Below are 20,223 nucleotides of genomic sequence, written 5' to 3'. Positions count from 1 at the left end.
GGTATTAGGAAGCATTTATTTCCAGAAGGGGTTGTTAGGCTTTGGAATGGGCTGCCCAGGGAGGTGGTGGAGTCCCTGTCCCTGGAGGTGTTTAACAGTAGAGTCAGAGCTGAGGGATATGGTATATTGGGAACTGTCAGTGTTAGGTTAATGGTTGGACTGGACGATCTTCAAGGTCTTTTCCAACCTTGATCATTCTGTGATTCTGTGATAACAGGGCTGCACCTCAGGTAATGAGTCTTGCCTGTCAGCAGAACTAATCAGCTATAGCAACAGCAATAGTATAACGGTATGACAATTAGGCTTCTGGTGTTGGAGATAGTGTGGATGAGTGTCTGTGGTCTACTTGCTGTTAGGCAGCACTTGTGCCATCTCACATGCATCAAACTCAGCCTTACCTCCAGTCCTTATGCTTGGAAGTATTATATACAAAATGAGTGCTGGATACCATATGGGACACTTTCTGACCTGTTTCCCAAAATTCCTAATATGAAATAGGGTTGCCACATGTATTGGCTGTACTTCTGTAGTATCACAGGGATATATAAAGTCAATGGTAAGCAGTGCAGATGCACATGTTAAAAGAGGGTTCTGGGGTTGATACTGAACTGGAGGAAGAGACAGAGGGCACAGGTACACACACGGAGCACATCATGACCAGGTAAACATGGGATACAGCCAATGTCTACAAAGTGTTTCAACTCAGTGTGTGATGTTAATGCACCTAAATTACAGGGTGTAGAATGTGTTAAATCCTCAGGAGAGTGGACTCATTCAGATGTGTATTATATTTCCACTGCAGCATAATCCTCTTTAGAGGATGACTTTATTCCCAGATGAGGACATCTGCATGGAAGTTTAATACAATTTAACTTGTGCTTATTGACGTTGTGCCATTAACTGGCTTGCTTTCACTATCCTGAATGGACCTGTGAGACCAAAGTTTGTAGCACTGCAGCTCTGATATTCACAAATGTCTAAAGACCCACCTGCCTTTGGTGTTATGGACCGAAGAGATGAGATCAAATTATTGCTCACACTGTGCTCCTGTGAACAAGAGGTATGACGTCAGGGTTGCAAAGGCAGTGTTGTCACTGATACTGACCCAGTCCTGTGCTGGGAAAGGATCACCAAGACTTGAGGATGTTTGGTCTATCCCTGATCAGGTGTAACTATTGGAGTGGTACCCAAGAAGCGATGTATGTGTCTTCATCTCTGGTGATTTCCTGGCTTCCTAGACCAGACACAGCTTCCTTCAGAGGGCACATTAGTCTCTAGTCTAGCCCTGTATCAGTTACTCCATGTGTGCTTTGCAGATTCAAAGTGTTTTAGCAGGCTTTGTAATAACTCAGAGCACTGATTACTGTTCATACAGTAAACTGTTGTAGTGACTTAACTCCTTACAATTCCCCATCATTTCATTAATGATCCTTTCTTGGAAATAACTCCTTCATCAGAAGAGAATAGGTGTCTGACTTTACAATATCAGTTCACACCACCTTTCTTAGTGCAAGACAGCCTACCAAATTTTGAACATCAGGAGGAAGATGGGTGTTTTGGCAACAGCTTGCATCAGAGCCCACTAAAGTCTTGACTGGCTCAGGTCTATCCACCAGGACTATCCACCAGATCAGAGTTCTGCTGTCCCAGTGCAGCAAGTGATCAGTTGCTGGTACTCACCAGGAAAACAGTCTTGCAGGAAGCTCTGCACTCTGAAGTCTTTACTTTATTAAGAGGAGGAGTTCTTTCCCTATTTAAAACAAAAAAGTTTTAAGAGCATGTGGAGCTAATATTGGTTAACTTCTGCTTCATCAAGTTGTTAAGATGAAATTGGAAAAGTCAGTGAAAATGTTCACAGACCTCTCTCTCAACATATACACTCTTGTATCAACTTTCTTCTTTTTTTTTTTCCACATGATTGTGCTAATTTCATTACCTTCTTCACTTCTTGTTGGCTATTTTCGGGGACTCTTTCAAAACTGGCAACTCTTGCAAAGTCTTCTGCATATGGGGTTTTTTTGGCTATGGGGTGATTCATTGTTTGACAGAGGTTTTTTTCTATTTTAATAAGGGGAGAAAGTATTTACAGAGAGAATAATGGGGGAAAGCATGCAAGCATCAGGGAATGATTCTGAGACAAGAGCAGAAAAAGAAAAAACAAACACTGAATGTAGCTAAAGGAAAGTTCAGCCCTAATTTGCAGTACAACCTGTAGGGAGATTAAAAGAATAGGAGATGACAATTTGCTGAGGGACAAAAGTGGTCTTTATTCTGATAGATGAGTTTATTTGTAGTTCATAATATTGAACAGATTTTTCAAGTAATTGGAAATACCAAGTCATGTATATTGTTGTCCTTATCACCTTACACATTTTTTCTGATTTCTGCTCTTGTTTATCATTGATAAAATATCTCCAACTAGGAGAATGACTAGAAGGAAACAATCAACAAATGGCCACATCTTAAAAGTGAACACGTGTTTTAGTTTATGTCTTGCACCTTCCCTTGAACTTCTGGTAGGTTCTCAGTTTGCAACACAACCACCATGGACAACTTTTACTATTACTGAAGCAGCCTTTTTTTGTATGTGTAACCATTTCAGTTATTTAGCTAATTTAGTTTGACTATTAAGTTGCTAACAGTGGCAGTGAACTTCCTCTGTCCCATCCTGGGCCCACTGTGATATTTCAGATGCTGAAGCCAGCAGTCCACGCCCAGCAAAGGGTATAATCTCACCCCAGCATGCCTCGGGCAGGCTCATCCCACACTGCCTTTATGGTAGGAAGAGGCTGGTGTGATGGCTGCTGCCTCTGTCCCACTGTGGGACCCCATCTGAGGGGAGGAGCTGGGGAATGAAGTGGGCAAGCTAGGGTGGGGAGGTGGAGGAAGGGAAAACTGGCACTGAGTAAAGATAGGGCTGGCAGAGAGAACTGGAGCAGAGCTGGGGAGGGGAGGGATGGTCCCGCAGGTGAGGCGAGGGCACCAGGAAAGAATGAGGCTTGCCAGGACATGGGGAGAGGGGAGATGGGCTGAAGAAAGGAAGTGTCCTGGGCAAAGGCACCAGCACAAGGAGAAACCCAGGGGCCAGAAGTTGGGGTGGAATGGGATGGAAGGGAAAGTGGATCTGATGGAGGGGAGAAGACTGGGGAAGAGAAAGAAGCCTCATCTGCTGCAGAAATAAGCAGGTACAGGGTGAATTAAACACTGAAGTACAGGCAAGGTTGAAGCAACTGATCACTGCTCTGAAAAATGCAGTTCTGTCCTTTCAGTCATCAAAGAGATCCTGTGTCATGTCAGTTAAACCAAATTTGGCATCAGCGATCCCTGAAACTGTGTTTCTTTTTCTGTTTTTTGGTGTCTAACTTGAGATGCTGGAGCTCTCCCAGCTGCGGAGGCTGACAATGAACAATGCTAGTGGGTGTGTTTCCTGCTCTAAATTGCCAAATATGCCCAAATCATCACACCCTCATTGCTTCAAACGAGGTGCTGAAATCAATGCTACCTTTTGACCTCATCCTTTCTATGCCTCAGCTGTGAAATAGGGAACAGGCAGCCTCCACCCCTCATAGCACTGCTGTGGTGCAAAGTCAGGCACAAAACCAGCCAGTCCCGAGGTGTGAATCAGCCTGCAGGGAGGCGGGTGGCCCCTGGGACATGCCATGAGGCCAGGAGCCTGGCCACAGAGCTGGGAGCAGTACAGCAGAGATGCAGACTGTGCACAGACTCTGTTGTCTTGGCCACAGTGTAAAGGAAGGGGGGGTGTCATGGGGCTCGCCAGAAAAGGTTGTGCTGGGAAAAGCAGCTTGGGAATTGTCAGACCAACATTTGACATGGATTCAAAGACCGTAGTGCCCAGCCGGCAGACGGCCAGATGAGGAAACACCCATCTTTCTGAGAATAGTTTGTACAGTACGCAGAAAAGTAGGTTTCCTTTGCAGAAAGTTGCATTTGAAACAGAAAATATTGAATATCTGTCCATCAATGGAGAACAGTCCACCATGCATAATCACTGCAATAGGCTCTGTGATAAGAAAAGAGATGTGGGTAAGGTGATTCCAGACATGACGCATTCCTAATTGCCTAATTTTTTGAGCATATAATTTGGCAACCTTAATAACGCTTTTCAAGGTTGCTTTCCTTGTAATGACTGGCATTTGGGAAATTTTCAGCACCTGACTAGGACAAAAGCAGAATATATTCAGCCTCACTTAACAGGACTCTTGAAAATAGTGAGACTTCAGACAAACAATGCCTTCGTCGAGCACAATTAGTTATTTATCACCTTTGGGATGGAATGAAGTTAAAAGTATCAGTATTGCTGAATTCCACGTTAAATGATCTAAACTCCTAAAGGAATTATTATACTGCAACAGGCTTTAAGCTGCAAAGAATGCTGATGGAAAATAGAGTCCAAGGCTGACATCTTTGGAGACCAAGCAAAAACCAATCTGAAGCATCATCTTATAGAAAAGCAAATGTTTTTCTCCAGATCCTTTTATCCTGTGACGTTTGGTATTTGGCATTAGACATGAAATTTCTTCAGAAAGTTGCATCTGTCTCACAGTAGGGAGAAAGAAAGGGACCGGTAGATGGGAAACCTCTTCTACACAACTAAGGTAACAAATTCTAATTGGAATAGTGTAAATCAGGATAATTTCAGATAAAAAGTAGTTGGGTCAGAGAATCTCTGATCTTCTCCAGCCATTTTGTCTCTATACAGCACAGGATGGCCAGCTAACTAGTCTTTGTGGCATCTGTATGCACAGTTCCTATTAAAGGAAAAGTGAAGACCCAGCCAGTGTGGCAGCAGTATGAATGTCTTTCAAATTACTCATTATAGGTAAAGTCAACAAAAGCTGAAAACCCATGGTAAAAAACAGTCAAGTTAGGGGGGAAAATAGCCCAGTGTGCTCAGGCCACATACTGAAGTGATGATATTACAATCAGAAAGCAAACAAACCAAAGTTCAACTGTGAGGTAAAGAAGCCAGTCGTCGTGACCATGGTATGGCACAGACAGGGAGAGAAAAAAAGTCAGAGAAAAAACAAGGAGAAAAACATTCCTCTCACTGTACATTCTTTAGCAGGAATCATGGTGTCACATATTTATCAGGTAGCTTCCGAGGAGCCAAGGGTGAGGCACGTATGAGAAGCCCCCAGATTTGTAGGTGAGTGGGGTTATTTCTGAGCGCCTCACTGGGGCACGTAGCTGCTGTAGCTGGGCATTTGTCACCATCTTCCTTCCTGAGCTCCCATTTCAAGAGCAAGGGTTTCAGTTTCAGCCAGTCATAAAATGGGAATGATCCAGCAACACTTTTTTTTTTTTTTTTAACCATTTATATTTACAGTTTGTGAATAACAGGGAAAACCAAGGATGCTACCATGCCAAACAAAGAAGTCGAAACACTCTGCTCATCCTTCCAGCCTAGAGGAAAATAAATATCATGGCGTTTAGTGAAGAAGCAACACAGTTGTAACAATGAAGTACTTCTTTTTTTAAGGCAGTGATTGAAAATAACAGGTTCATAAGCAAAATAGGTGGGACCAAACCATTAGGCACACAAACATAGTAACAGTAATTAAGTTTATATTCCTGGGAGGAAGAGTGTGTCTAATACAGATGACATGCAATTTTTTTTCAAACAATAGAAAATTGTTAAAAGGCCTTTAAGTGGAGTAATACAGTACACAAGTGATTCCATCTCTTATTTATTGCCCAGCAAACTGGGTTAAGTTCAATAGATATGAAAAGCTGCAAGAAGCTACATGATCTTCCTCTATGGTTACGTAAGCAGATTTTGACTTTGCAGTAACCTGTGTGCTTCAGCAGAGAACAAGCAAAATTCAGCTTCGATTCCATTTAGAAAGAAAGGGGGAAGCCCTAGAAAACCAGTGAAGAATGTTTTCCATATTAGCCCCCTTTGAAATGAAGAAGCCTGGGGCCAGATCCTGAGCTGTTACCAAGGGAGATGGTTCCACTGGCTCCAGCTGACCTCTCAGTTTTCCAAAGGTTGCAGACCCAGCTGTGAGTTTTGCAGCCCATGCCTTTTTTTTTTTTTTCAAACTGCATTCAAAGTTCTAAATAAAAGCAAAAGCAGTAACTATAAAGCCCTTTTCCCTGCCTTTTTAGGTGCTTCAATTTTAGTATGAGCAGTGAGATGTATGAATAGTGAAGATCAAAAAAAATAATTTCTTTTTCTAAAAGTCAGTGGAAAGATGATGGTGGCCCATGTGAGGTCTCGTATTGGAAAGCCAGACTGTCTCAGAAGCTGGGTCACAGGGGAATATTTTATTTTTGAAAAGGATATTTTTAGAGAGTCTGAGTCAGTGTGACTTGCTCTTGAAAAAAACTGAGATGGAAAAGTGGAAAGATGCTCCTGTATTCGTTGCTAACACCTTTGGTTCCCCTGCTACAGATACATGACCACCTAGACTGGCACTTGCATTTGAACAGTGCCTGCAAGTTGCATCCAGGAGCAGAAGCTGGCCTTCTGGAGACTGGGCCATTGTCAGCGTCCCAGTGTCCCACCACCCCTCAGTAAACTGCCAGGGAAGCTCCGTGTTTCCTGAGGGTAAATTTTATCTCTGTAGATTCCTCAGGAAAACTTCCCCTGTTTATGCTCTCATTCAAAGGCACCAAGCTAGAAATACTTAGGCTTCCTCTATAAATTATCAGGACAATTTAGATTTCTTTCTTAGAGGAACAAAACCAAGAGTCTGTTTCAATCTTAAATACTTCTGACCCACATATTCTGTATTCAGTGCAGACTCTTAATTGATAAACATCTATTCCACAGAGTCATATCAGAGAGAGATCTGACTGTTCCCATTTTTTTCTTAGCTAATTACTAATAAAATGTATCAAAGTCATGTGCCGTAGAACTTCTGATTAATGTGTACAGAATAGTTTGCCTCAGTGCCATACAGAAAAAAAAATTACCAAACAACTAAATTAACACTTTAGCTCTTAGCTAAATAAGTAAATGCAATTCCTTAATAACATGGGAACTTCAACATCTCATCCCAACTGCCATAACAACCACCAACACCTGCAACGTTGTTGTGCCTAGTTTCTATAGCAGGGGCCCCTCTATGACCTGGCTAGGGAAAGCCTCCCAGTAGAAAAAAAATCACAATTGACAGATAAACAAAGGCTTTCTCCCTCCTTAATGGTCATGGAGGGGAGAGGGGAAACTGGCGACAGGCTTGCTGCTGTCATGAGTGAGCTAATGTAAATACCTTGACAGGCAGAATCAGAGATTTTGACAGATGTAACATAGCTGCAAAGCAAGTAATAACTGAGTGTTAAACCCCTGTAGCGAGGGCACAGCCCATCTCTGCTGGCATTCTCCTTACCCCTCTCCCCCACCCCTCCTTTGTAAGATCTTCTTTGTATTTTTTAGCTCTTTCTTCCACCTCCTTTCCCCTTTCTTGCTTTTGTGCTTTTTTTCCCCCTCTTGGGATCCAGCAGTTTGGGCCCTGAGATTCTTCACGGTTCATTGGTTTTGCTTTGCAGGGCTTCATTTCTCCGCGTCAGACAAAGATTGCGAGGAGGAGAGCAGAGGCTATAGAAAGGAGGTTACATCAGGCATGCTGTAGACAGCACTGAAATGTGTTTGTAACCTTGCCAGATGGATGGACAACCCCTGCACAGCAGGGGCTCTCGAACACAGATTCAAAGTCATACATACCAGAGGGTGGGGAAGAGAGGGTTATGAAGGGGTGGGATGTCAAATTTCCATATATTTCCATGAGCTTACTGTCATTTCTGCCTAGCGTGTCACTAGCAGCATATTACAAGGCTTTCCTGCACTAGTCTTGCTTATTAAAAGAGTATGCTGATCTAGATGCTTCATACACCCCCCAAAACAAACACATGCTGTGGAAAGATTGTAGACACTGCCTGGAGCTGGTAGGAAGCATCCCTTGTCATGGTTTGCTTGTTTGTGCTTGTTGCAGTTGCTGTTCTAAGCCATGCAAAACAATTACGCAACTGTAAACAGGGATATCCCTGTCACTCTTTGAATGTATCGAGGATTTGATTCAATGTCATCCAGGTACAAAGGCGTGTCGTGTAAATGGGAAGACGCTTGTCACACCGGCAAGTCTTACAGGTGTTACAGTCTGCATCACGGCAGTGCCTGCGGCTGCAGCCCTTGCTGGAAACCCACAGTGCCAAGCTCCATCCAGAAGGCAACAGGGAAAAGCCTGGACTGGGAAGCTTACATTCTAAACACATCTGAACAAGTGGCATCGTTAAAAATATCAAATAAGAGCATTAAACACTGTTTATAAAAGGGGCTTACAGGAATGGCCAGTCCTTGATACTCCCCTTCTGTCAAAGCCCCAGGGAAGAAGCAGCCTAACACATAGCTCATCCCAAACGCAGTCTGTCTTGGCGGGCAACCCAAACCCAGTCCTCCATCCTGTTGATTCGTGGAAAAAAGACTCTATAACTTGAATAGAGTTATAGACAGGTATGTTTACTCGTGCACCAGGGTACAAGGGGATCTCTCCACAAAGGTTGCACACCCACTGCACTTATAGAGTGTGAATATCCATATTCATTAGATTACATCACACAAACATAGATATGCATGAGTAAGGCTGGGCTAGTTCGAAAGGCTGGTGTCAGCAGTTTATATTTTCTTTGCACCTGTGCATTGCCTCCTGGTGGTCATCTTTGGGGGTCTTTGGGAGGAAGGCTCAGAGTCTTTCTCACCTTGTTTTTTTTTTGCTGGAACATGCGCAGATTCTCTTGGCCAATTTCTTGAATAACAGAGTGTTTTTCAGGTGGTTTATTCCTTCTATCTCATCTAAGAGAACCGATAGAACTTCTACCATCTGTATATGGCTATCTTTACCCATTACTAAGATTCCAACTAGTTAGAATACACCTGTTGCCCAAGAACAAAACCATAATATTTTGCTGAACATTATAGTTCTTGGTAGATTTTCACAGTGAACTGCTTTGTTTTGATGAACACAGTAGTCCTTGGTAAAATTCCACAGAACAGTCTGGGCAAGTAGGATTCTTAGCAATATTAAAAAATACTATAAGTAATATTATAACTTGCTATAAGTAAGTAAATAAGTTGCTAAGCAGTTTTCTATAAGCAAGTAAATAAGTCTCAAAACAAGTAATCATTTCTCTGTATCACTGTCACCACCATCAGCACTCCTCCACTGAAAACCAAAGGGATAGATCTGTCCAGGGAGCCTTGAGGATGGGATTTTCAAAGCAGGGCTTACTCTAAACATGCATTTTTCTCAACCAAATCCCAGGCAGACAACTGGACTGCTTTGCAGCCTGCACTGAAGGCTGAGCAATGCCCTGCCTGCCCCAGCAGCTGAGGTTTGCAAGAAACAGAAATCTCCTTTTCCTCCTGCCAAGTCCATGACAGTCTCCTCACAGAGAGGACAGGTCTCTTCTCTCCCAAGAAGTCAATGTCAGCAATGCTTCCTATCACCACAGTGACTCACAGCTCCTTCACTGACTGGCCTTTCAAGATAGAGATTAGGGAAACAGTTTTTCTAATTCTCATCCCCCAGAACAATATAAGGCGTGTCGTAAATCACACCCACCAACCTTAGCCTAGAGGCTTTTATGTGGATTGAGCCTTACTGAGTTGTGATGCCCAGAGGGAGATGGTTTACCCGGTTAGTTGAAATACTCCCTGCACTTGGAAAGGGTCAGCCAGACTCTCAGCTGCCAAATGGTGCCCTTAACTGGAGAGATGTGACAGGAGAATCCAAGCCTCACAATATTTGTGCCCAAGCAAGGCAAGGCACTTTTGGAGGAATTCCTGGTTTAGAAAGATTTTAGCAGCTTTTAAGTATCCAAACATAGTATTATATCGTGCCTGTTTAGTATCCACTTTAAAATCAAGTCCCTAGCCCAACTCCCTTAATTTAGATACTTACAAAAGGTAAACTACTTTTGAGATAACTTTTCCTATATTTTGTTTTATGACAGCAACAACTATATGCAAGGGCATGTGTGTGTGGTTTTGGTTTAGCCAAAGTCAGCCAATTCTAAGAGGGAAATAAAAAATTTCTTTCCTCCCATTCCATTGCCTATCTTCCTGCTCCTACCACTGCTCCCTGCTCCAGCAGCTGAAGGTCAGAAAATTTTCATAGAACTCACAGAATCTCCAAAAATCAACAAGCTGTCCCCAAAGACAACAGGTTTGGTGGCCTGAGAGGGGTCAGCTGGGCCTCCAGCCTGTTCTGCTGCTGTGTGTGACACCACAGACTCCAGCGTGCTCTGGCATGCTGCAAGCTGCCTAGCTGCTAGACCACTTCAAGGAGCTTAAAATAGGACCTTCCCTTGGAAGCAAAGGCAGTGGCTTGAGAGTGAGCAAGAGCATAAGGCTTCATCCCAGAGCGTCAGAATGAGCCTGGTTTTCCTCTTACACACAATAGATTTCTATCCCTTTTCTAAAGGCATTTATTCTGTCCTTGGCACTCTGTAAAACAAGGAGTATCGTGCACCTCAAGTGTCTTCAGATGTCACTGAGAAATTTGTCACTGAACCTTAAAGCTGTTGTTTAATCATTTCGCTGACCACCAGATTCCTTATTTTGCTTCTAGAAATTTCTGCAGTCTGGTATGTGTTTTCAGGTAAGATCAAGCAGTTTTCAAGCAAAAAGGTCTTTTCAAATCTGCAGTCATGTCTTATTTGAACTCCAGCTGGGCTCCTTTCTGAGTGCAACTTGTCATGGTTTACAACACAGCTTCTCTTTCTGTGGCTGTTGTTTTACCGTTTGCGTTTGAGCTTGACTCTGAGCTTCTGCCATCCTGTGCCCTCATCACCTCCTGGTAGGAAGCACTGGGAAATGAGGGCTGCCACCACACCATGCTCAGTCTGGTGTAATGCAGCAAATACATAAAGATGTGACGTTACATTACGTTACGTTACAAGCAGAACACTGCAGCCATCTATGCAGAGCTACATCCATCAATTGTATGATACCATGCCTGATAGAAGGCTGGTTTACCCAAATATCTGGTGAACACTTGACAGTCTACTAAGACAAGTTACTGTCCAACCACTGCTTCCTACCACCATTCATTGGTTTCATACCAGTCATGAATAAAGGCAACATTTCAGGGAATTACCATTTCTGAGAATTTTTTTACTTCACAGCTCAATATTGTGTGATTTTGCAAGTTCAGTGATCAGTCCAGGATCTCTCTTAATCTGCTGTCATAAATGCGAGATGCCTAATCTTTTTTAATAGCTTTTTTTTTTTTTTCCTTACCACTTAAAATAAGAAAATTCAACCAAAATAGCTGCCTAGGAAAGGTTAAGTTAAGAATCTTTCAAGCATAGTTTAATTGATCATTTTTTCCTCTTCCTGATTTCTATATAATAATTAAAAAATCCTTCATCCTATCCCAGTGGGCATCAAGTGTAGAAGTAAACTGTCACATTAATGTTTATAATGAGTGCTGCCTAGGAAATGACAACTCTGTCTAGTATGGCTCGTGTGAGAACATTACAGTGTTCAGAGTCAGCAAATGTAGACACAATAGCCTAGGTCCATCCCAAATATGAATATGGCAGTGTCAGCAACCTATCTATGTTTAGGGGCTGTGCACAGCTCATTTTCACTGAACACAGAAGTAGTCTGCAAAAAACTATTTGGTCAATTATCTACTATTGCCCTGTTTGGCTGCATAGACAAGGGAAATAAACCAGACAAAAAATAATTCAGAACACAAACCAGTTAGATATGACTGCAGTAACAAGACGTGTAGGATGACTGCTAACAGTAGCTAATTTCAGAGCTCATAGATAGCATAATCTGTTAATTTGTTTATGGCTGCTATCCAGCTATAGTGGTAAGTGTGGCTGGATGGAAACATACAATAGAAAAAAAATCTACAAAGTTTACACTGTTTGGCAGTGTCAGGCAACAAAAGGGACCCAGTAGAGAGGGCCACAGGCAGGTGCCTGAGAGGACCGCGCAGCGCCCAGCTGCTGCTGCCTCCCACTGCCGGGACCAGGGGTGACAATGCAGGAAGCACCATCTCCTTCCATCCACTGGCAGATCCACACCTCATAGGAGAGGATTTTTTTTCCCCCAAATTTCAGTGAATCCTGCCTGGAAAAAAAATCATGGAGTCTAACAATTCGTTCCTCAGGTAAAAATTTAAATCTCTCATTTAGTTATGTGTACAGACAAGCTGGTCACTGAAGAGGGAAACTGAATAGGTTACAAAGCTCCAGAGTTGGAAGATCACAGCTCCTACCGAAATCACTGGGATTTAGGCACCTATTTTCCTTGGAGGTGATGAATTGAAGTACATCCTGCATCTCCTGCAGTTAAAGGAATTCTAAAAGAGGAACAGGGCTGGAAAGCTTAATTTCTAAAACCAGCATTAAAAAACTCGTCTTACATTTCTTTCGGTGGCTGCTCCACAAATACCCTCAGCAGCTGTTGCGGTGTCTTAGTTGGGATTCCTCTCACCTAACTTTAGTCTTCCCAAGTGAGGCCTCCAATCTGAATTTGATCCCTTGGCCTCCCCCGCAGCTAGGCGGCTCCTCCAGATGGTGATTCAGCACTCCAAAAATTTAATAAGGGGAATTTCTGTGGTTCCGTAGTTGAACATACTTTAAACAATCAACTGGTTCATAAAGTCCTGCTCTGAGAAAACACCCTTTAACCCATTAAAAATCACTGCATTCTCTTACATGGAGCATGAGACACATGGAAACCTAGATGTAAAATAAAACAATTGCATTTACTCTTTGAGATTTCAATCAGAAATGGTGAATCAGCAAGGGAGTTGGCTGGGGACAGCCTCTGAGAGCCGGATGCTGAGCTCCAGAGAACTCCCAGGGACTCCAGAACAAAAATTAGTTAATGGCTTCGGCGCTGATTCTGTCTCCAAGAGGTGGCAGGGTGAAAGGCTTTTATTTCAACAATGTTACTTTCAAATTGATGGTGACAAAACCTGAGGTATCCCCCTAGCTAGAACTGCAGTCTTCAGCATTACAGTAAAAATGCCTTTCCCGGGCACAGGGGAGAAAAGGAGCCAAGGAAACTGCTCTCTGCAGCCCACAGCAGCCTCCTGGCACTGCAGAAGCAGCTCTGGGGCAGCCATCAGAGCTGACACAGTTTCCAGGCAGTCTGTAAAGAAATGTAGCCACTTCCCCAAGGAGCTGGTGAAGTCCTTAGTGCTACAGCTTTGTCATATTAGCAGGCTTTACTTAAAAGCAGCTCATCCCTCCAGGTAAAATACAGACCTTCCCAAAACAGGGAGCTCCTTCAGGTGTGGGTAGCAAACAGTATCCAGAATATGGAGAATTGAATCCTTGGTTACTCAGAGGCATTGAAAAAAAAATGGGATTAAGACAAGCACCAAGACTTTTGATAGAGTGATAAACTGAACTATTAACCTAGGCTGCTACTGTTGTCCCCTTTCTAGAAGGTTCTGTTGAGGTGGTTTTTTTTTTTTTTTAATTCCTTGTGCATGTGGATAGGGGCATTTCTCCTCATTCAGGCCACCTGAAGGAGGTAATTTAATTTGCCAGTGTGGTAGCCAAAGATGTCATTAATCTCATGACTTGCAAAGGCTGGAGCCTCCATCAGTGGTGAGTGCTCATCAGCTGTGGCTAATGAATGAAGTGCCTCTGTAAGGATCCTTTGGCCACACAACCTAGGATAAGGGAGTTAGTCTTGCTCTGTGATGAGGTGGGTCCTGGTTGCTTTTGGGTGTTTACTATAGGTGCTTAGAGCAACAGAAGCACTTTTCTGGGCTGAGCTGCATAGATCTCTGCTAAAAATTACTGGTGAGTGTTGATGTCTGCCTGCTAAGACCTTGTGAAGCAGCTTGGCTACAATTAGCAGAATAGAACATAGTAAGAGCTGATTGCTGAAAGTGTCTGTGTCCTTTTTAATTATATCTGAGCATTCTTATAGCTATCTGATTGTCAGGGTCCTTTGAAAAGTGTTGCTTTTAGGGGAGGTAGTTGTATATTTGCATGTTAAAGCTTTGGTACTCTGATACCTGAAGCTTGCAGCAGAGTTAAATCTGAAAGTCAGGTTTTTCTCGACCCTGCTGAGGTCTGGGCACCCCCTCCCCTTTGCTCAGAGGGACTGGTCCTAGCTCTGCTGAAATGGTCCTGTGGGAAGAGCTGCTCTTGCTTTGGCCTGGGGTGACTTCTCCTTTCTCCTCTGAAAAAGAGAACTGTTCCTTTTGAATATTTTTTTAATCTTAGCTTTTAGATCTGTTTCATATAAAGAGCCTGTGTCCTCTTGGGATGTGGTATTTCCCTTTCTCTCAAACCCTAGCTCCTACGGCCTCTCTAGCCGGTGCTGCTTCCAGAAACCAGCTTTGTCCATGTTGGCACAGAGGGGTCTCAATCCATTTTTCAGAAAACAAAACTGCCCCCTTGTACCTGGGGGTCTGCCAGCAAAAATCGTGTAAGCCCCTGTGCGTTGGCTCAGGGCCATGTGGCAGAGGGGTATTTCCAGAAAGGCTTTAATTTGGGGAAGGGGAGGCATTGAGCTGCTGGTGTATGACCGCTTTCGCAGCTGTGCTGTGCATATCTCGGCTTTGTGCTGTGGCTTCTACTCTGTTGGTAATTGAATTGAAATCAAAACATAACCATATCTCTGATGCTCTGGCTGCTAAATAGCAGTATTGTGAATAAATCAGAGTTACTTCAGAGAATCGCTTTAATGTGGCAGAATTGCAGCAATCAGGGGATAAAGTTAGATTTAAGGGTATCTGGTGAAGGAGCTGATTGGCATTCAAAGGAAAACTGCTTTTGTTCAGTCTTTTTGCAAGTGGGGGTAAGCATCTCTAGAGGAATTAGCAGTGCTTGAGGGCCAGGGTAACTCCTCGTTCCTGCTCTACCCCTGATTTTTACCCTGTGGCTTTATGTAGACAATCTTGCTTCCTGCCATCTTTTTCCTATTTTTAAGAGCACTTTCTTCCTCAGTTCTCAGTGCTGTGTGAGACTGCACACCTTGCTGTATTAAGAGTTATATGGGCAATAAGGTGGCTCCTCCTCCCTGATGCCAAACTAGCCAGGCTGAAGGGCAGGGAATGGAATTTCTTTATAGCCAAAACTGCAGGGCAATTGTTGGATAGACCTAGTGGGATTTCAAACAGTTAATCCCTTGAGATAACCTTCTGTCTTGCCTTCTACAATGATAAATGATGCCACAGCTCAGTATCGCTGCTATTCAGTGCTGCTTTGTGTTGATCTCATGTGTATCCTGCTGTCGTTGCTGTTATTCCCATAATGCATCTTTGCCACCTACACCAGCCTTTAATGAAACCATGTTCTACAAGCCTTGAACAAACGAATTAGCCTACTGAAAGAGGGGGTAAGGGGGGAAAAAAGATAGACCAATCTTAAAAACCATTGAGAGACTGCTGTTACTAGTTGGCTTATGAAGGAAACGTGTGATGCAGTCGCGGTAGGTCGGGCTGAGCAGGGAGGGGTCTTGGCTCTCCTGGCTTACAGCAATGATGATGGGAAACAGGTGAGCATTTTGTGATGAAGCCTGAGTCTCAAGGGTCTTGCCTAAAAACTTTCTGGCTTCAGACTGCCACAGCCATGCAAACAGTGAACAGGAAGGTGCCTGGAGCGGTACCTGACCTGAGTTCATAAAAACCAGGTTGTCTTCTAGGTATTCTGTTTAAGATGCTAGTTTTTCCAGGAGGTTGAGTGTCTGTGACTTTAATGTAATTGAATTTTCCAGGCTTTAGAACCTCTGGAAACTTTCACCCTAAGTCCATGGGTCAAGGATTTTTTTTTTCTTTATTAAACCCATGGATATTTTTTTTTCTCCCTAGTTTGAAATGGGCACAAAGACTGCATGTAACAAGAATTGGCAGAGGGAAAGAAGTCAAGGCTCAGTCATGCTGTCTGGGCACTCACATTTTAACGAGCTCTAGTAAATGGTCCTGTGAACAGATAATAAAAATATCTGTTTTTCTAACCTCTTTCCTGATGGCAGAAAAAACAACCCTCAGCTTGAAAATTTGAGAATGTTTTTTCTCTTATGCAAATTAGGATTTTGCAGATTTTATCAAGAACTATTCTAGTTTTACCCAGAACTGCCTTTAACTGCTCAACATTCACATTAGCATTGCAAGTCCAAAATAAGATCTGTGGCTAGATGTCCCCCATGAAAAATCATACAATGTCACCTTTTTATTTTAGAGATGAGACAATTTGATTTATACATTCATCAACAAACATGTGGATGAACAAATATTTGGTTTCATTTCTGATGTATCTTAGTTGAATCTACATAGTTGTATAAAAGAACCTTTCCATGAATGCACATACAAGTTTATTTCAGTTTTGTGATAGGATGGCCTGTAGTTTGAGTTCTTGTTGAAGTATGTTGGTGCTTATCTGATTCAGTCAAGATCAGGACAAATGAATCTACTGTTTCTGATCTATAGGACAAATCTATTGCCTCTTATAATTGCCTATATGACAATTTCTGTGTAAAAGGCCTTTATGCTTCACAGGTTGGTTAAAGACACTGAGAATAAGTGTTTGGTTCTTTTCTTTCTTAAACCAAGAACTTTGATCTGTTCTTGATCTTGCTATCCATGACACTAAGGCATTTCTCTCTCTGCCTGTAGAGGTTAACCTGTTTGTACTGGAGCATTATATGCTTTACGTATGCACTGTTGTCCTCAGTGCTGCTATTCAAGTTATAAGGGAAAGGTTTAAGGCAAAAGTGGCAATTATTTGAGTGCTATGTGGGACCAACTACAGAAGTCTTTGCTCCTGGATATTCCTGGCATTCCCCTCACATGAGTAAAGGAGAGGGAGAAAAGTATTTAAGGAAGTTCTGCCTTGTCAGTTTCCTGTACAACTAAAGTGATGTGAAAAAATAATTTCCAGCACTCATAGGTCAGCAGTTTCAGAAGCCTTTCCAAAACACCTTGGTTATAGTAGTAGTTGTACACCTTGTATCTCTGCTCTACTGTTTCAAAAGCTCCTGCCTATCAATACAGCCATTTTCCTATGCAAAACTGCCAAACTAGTTTTGTCCTGCCTGTGGAGTTCGATTATTTCAGTTTACAAAGCCAGGCATGAGCTGGGTGAATCTCTGAATTTGTGTGGTGTGAAACTCCCTCTCGAGTTTCATAAGCAAGATGAATACATTTGGACTGAAATACAGTGGGAGTAACAGGCTGGGCACTTCCTTACCTGATTATGGTAAGTTATTTCCTCACGAGATGCATGGTATTTTGCATAAATCTGGTGATCTCTCACACTTTGTTACCCAGGACATGGTTTACAAGGAATCTAGAATTGCCTTATCAGCACCATGGAAGACTCTTTGATTTTTTTTTTTTTTTTTTTTTTTTTTTTGAGGTGGTCTGTGAACTTCCACATTCCAACTCAGCAATGTGTGTCAGGTTCCAAGTGCATCCTGCAGCGTATCTTAGGCTTTCCAAATTCCTGAAAATACTGTCAGTGAAGTATCAACAGCCTAGAGAACTATGTGATTGTCAGGGATGTAGAAAGAGCAAGATTAAAGTCTCTGATTTAGGGAGATTACAGGAAAATCAGGTTCAAAATCTTACTCCAAGGAAGTGCACAATTGCTTGTCTACTAGCTATGGTGGGAAGTAGAGGTGGTTTCTTAATTGCTGGGGGGTGTTTTGTTTTGCTTTCCTTTCCTTGAGTAAGAAGACTAACAAAACATTATTTCCTCAGCAGGGATACAAAAGGAAGGCTTCTTCTCATAGGATAGGGAAAATATTTCCTATCCAGTCCTAATATCAATATTCCATTAGTTCAGACAGTACTTCAGATAAGCAGAATCTCTGGGAGGTTGGGAAACTTCTAGGAAAAAATATTTCCCCTTAAAACCAAGTTTCTGGTATTTTTTGGCTCCTGCTCAAGTTTAGAACTAGTCAAAGATAGTCTCTCTTCTGTGTTCACCCCCTATTCTTGCAGGACTCAGGAGGAGGCAGAAGGTGCACAGCACAGGAAGGGAAAGCTTTGTCGGTCATGTTTGTGGTTAACCAGACTTGAAAGGCAGCTCAGACTCAGTCTGAGCTGAACTTTGTTTTGGCCAATAGCTCTTATTCTGTCAACACCAATTCCCTTATCTGAGTCCATCAAAGCAATTTATAGGAGCCTGTATCTAGGTGCTCTTGCTAGTGGAGAAAAGAAAGCCATCAGCTCCCTCAGAGAAATTGGCTCTTGTCTCTGGGTGAGGACAGCGAGTACCAGCAAAGCAGAAAGCTCTCTGGAAGGACAATGAGTAACAGGGAGGAGTGGGGATTACTTGGCAGTTGGGGCATATCGTTTCCTCTGTCTCAGACTTCTCTGGAGCTTCTCAACATGCTGGTTTGCTTCTTGATGCTCCTGCGCCACTGTGGGAACAGCCTACTGCGGCACAGGCTGGGCAGGGTGTCCTCTGGCCCCTGCTGGGTTGCTCCAGCCAGGAAGGGAACAGTCTCTGTAGATGTTCATGTGTGTAGGTTGGCCAGCATTGGCATCCTATAAACCTGCAAACAAATCCTGTGCCTCAGTGCTTAGCTGCTGGGGATTCTCCTTAATAGAAAGCCCTTTTGCTCACAGCATTACCCCAAGGAAATGTGTTTTTTGTTGCTGGTTTCATCCCCCCCAACCCCCCTTGGATCTTAGCCCTGCTAGCTTTCCCCCAGATAGCAGCTCCTAGTGCACAGCAACAATGAATATGGAACACAATAGATGTCATCAAAAAGAGAAGTTGGAGCCTTTGCTGATCTAAGCTGAAGCATTAGATGACAGATGAAAGCTATTAAAACTAGGCCAATTTACATTTGTATTACCAGTGAAATTCAAAATGCTATCTGCTGCCTCTCTCGTTCCGTATAAATTGTCACATGCACCTACCTTGTAAATGACAATACTACTGGTGATGTACATCTTGGTCTTGGTTTTTGATTGTTGCTTGTTTGCTCTTAATTGGTCACCATGAGCTTTCTCTGCAGTTGTAAGAGGACAAACATCTGCACAGGGATACTTCTTGGCCTGTTGGTCCTGGCAAAGGAGGACAAAGCCTCTCTCCTCCTTATGCACTAAAGTTTTCTGCCTGTGCTGCACTGTGAAGTGCTGGGTGGGAAGGAAGCCCTGGGTTATGCAAGGTTGTGCTGGAGAAACAGCCAGGAAGGGCAAATGTGTGGAGGAAGCATTTAGATAGCAGGGAGGTTTTTGATAGTGGGAGCTGAGACTCTGCACGTGCTAAAGGTGCAGGGTGGTTCTTGAGTTTGTTAGAGGAAAAGCTATGATAGCTATCCCAGGCCCATTGATTGATGTTTGGGCTTTCCTGTCCAGGCTTCTTAATTTATTTCAGGCTAAAGTAAATTTAGAAAGTATAAGCCATACTGGAGTCCTGTAACAATCTTGAGCAAATTATGATGCTCCAGAGCAACAATTCACAGCAGTGAAAACTGAACCTATGGACAAAAGCAGAGAGGAAGGGAATGTCCCACAGTCCACCCCACCAGCCTGGGGGGTTGTGTGCTGAGCTATGGGCCCACACCAGCTGAGGGGACAGGACCACAACAAGTGGTTCCTAACAATCAGGTTATCAAGGCCAGCTGTTGTAATGCCCAAGAACATCAGTTGGTTTGGTGTGAGGCCAGGTACTAGAGGCAGCTCTTCCTGCCCATGTGTTTGGGCTCACAGCCCGGGTCTTCAAAGGGCTGCTGCATGCCACTGTGGTCTTTTGGCAAGTGAGAACTCTGGTTTTAGTTTTTGCTTTCCTTTCCTGCCTTCAGGACTCTACAGCTGCCTCCTAGAGATGATGGAGCAGTGATGCACAGAGTGTCCCCTCTCCTGGAAAGGGAAATCTCGTCCCTCTGGAATGTAGTTATGGATGAGTTAATTCCTAGCTGAAGCATGTTTACAGGGTGTATTTGGGTTCCTCTGAGCTGGTGACACTGGAAACCAATCAGGAGATGGTAACAAAGGAGGAAGGGCCTGTCTGCAGCAGGAAACTTTGAGAAGGGAATTTAAGGGCTGAAGAGTCACCTCTGACATGCTGTAAATCATGTCAATCTGGCAGTTGTGTGTTTATAGATCTTACATTCTCTTTCTGTTTACATCAGGTTCATCTGAGCTTTGCACCTTGCATGTGAATGGTTGACACCCTCTCTGAAATTTGTGCTTTAAATTACTCTTGGGGGGAGGGTTAAGAGAAAAAAAAATCCAAAAAACTTTACTCAACAGTGCTTTT

This window comes from Athene cunicularia (assembly GCF_003259725.1).
Source record: "Athene cunicularia isolate RWA chromosome 3 unlocalized genomic scaffold, athCun1 chr3_part1, whole genome shotgun sequence".
NCBI lineage: Eukaryota > Metazoa > Chordata > Aves > Strigiformes > Strigidae > Athene > Athene cunicularia.
The sequence above is the reverse complement of the archived record's forward strand: the minus strand, read 5'-3'. Positions refer to the sequence as shown.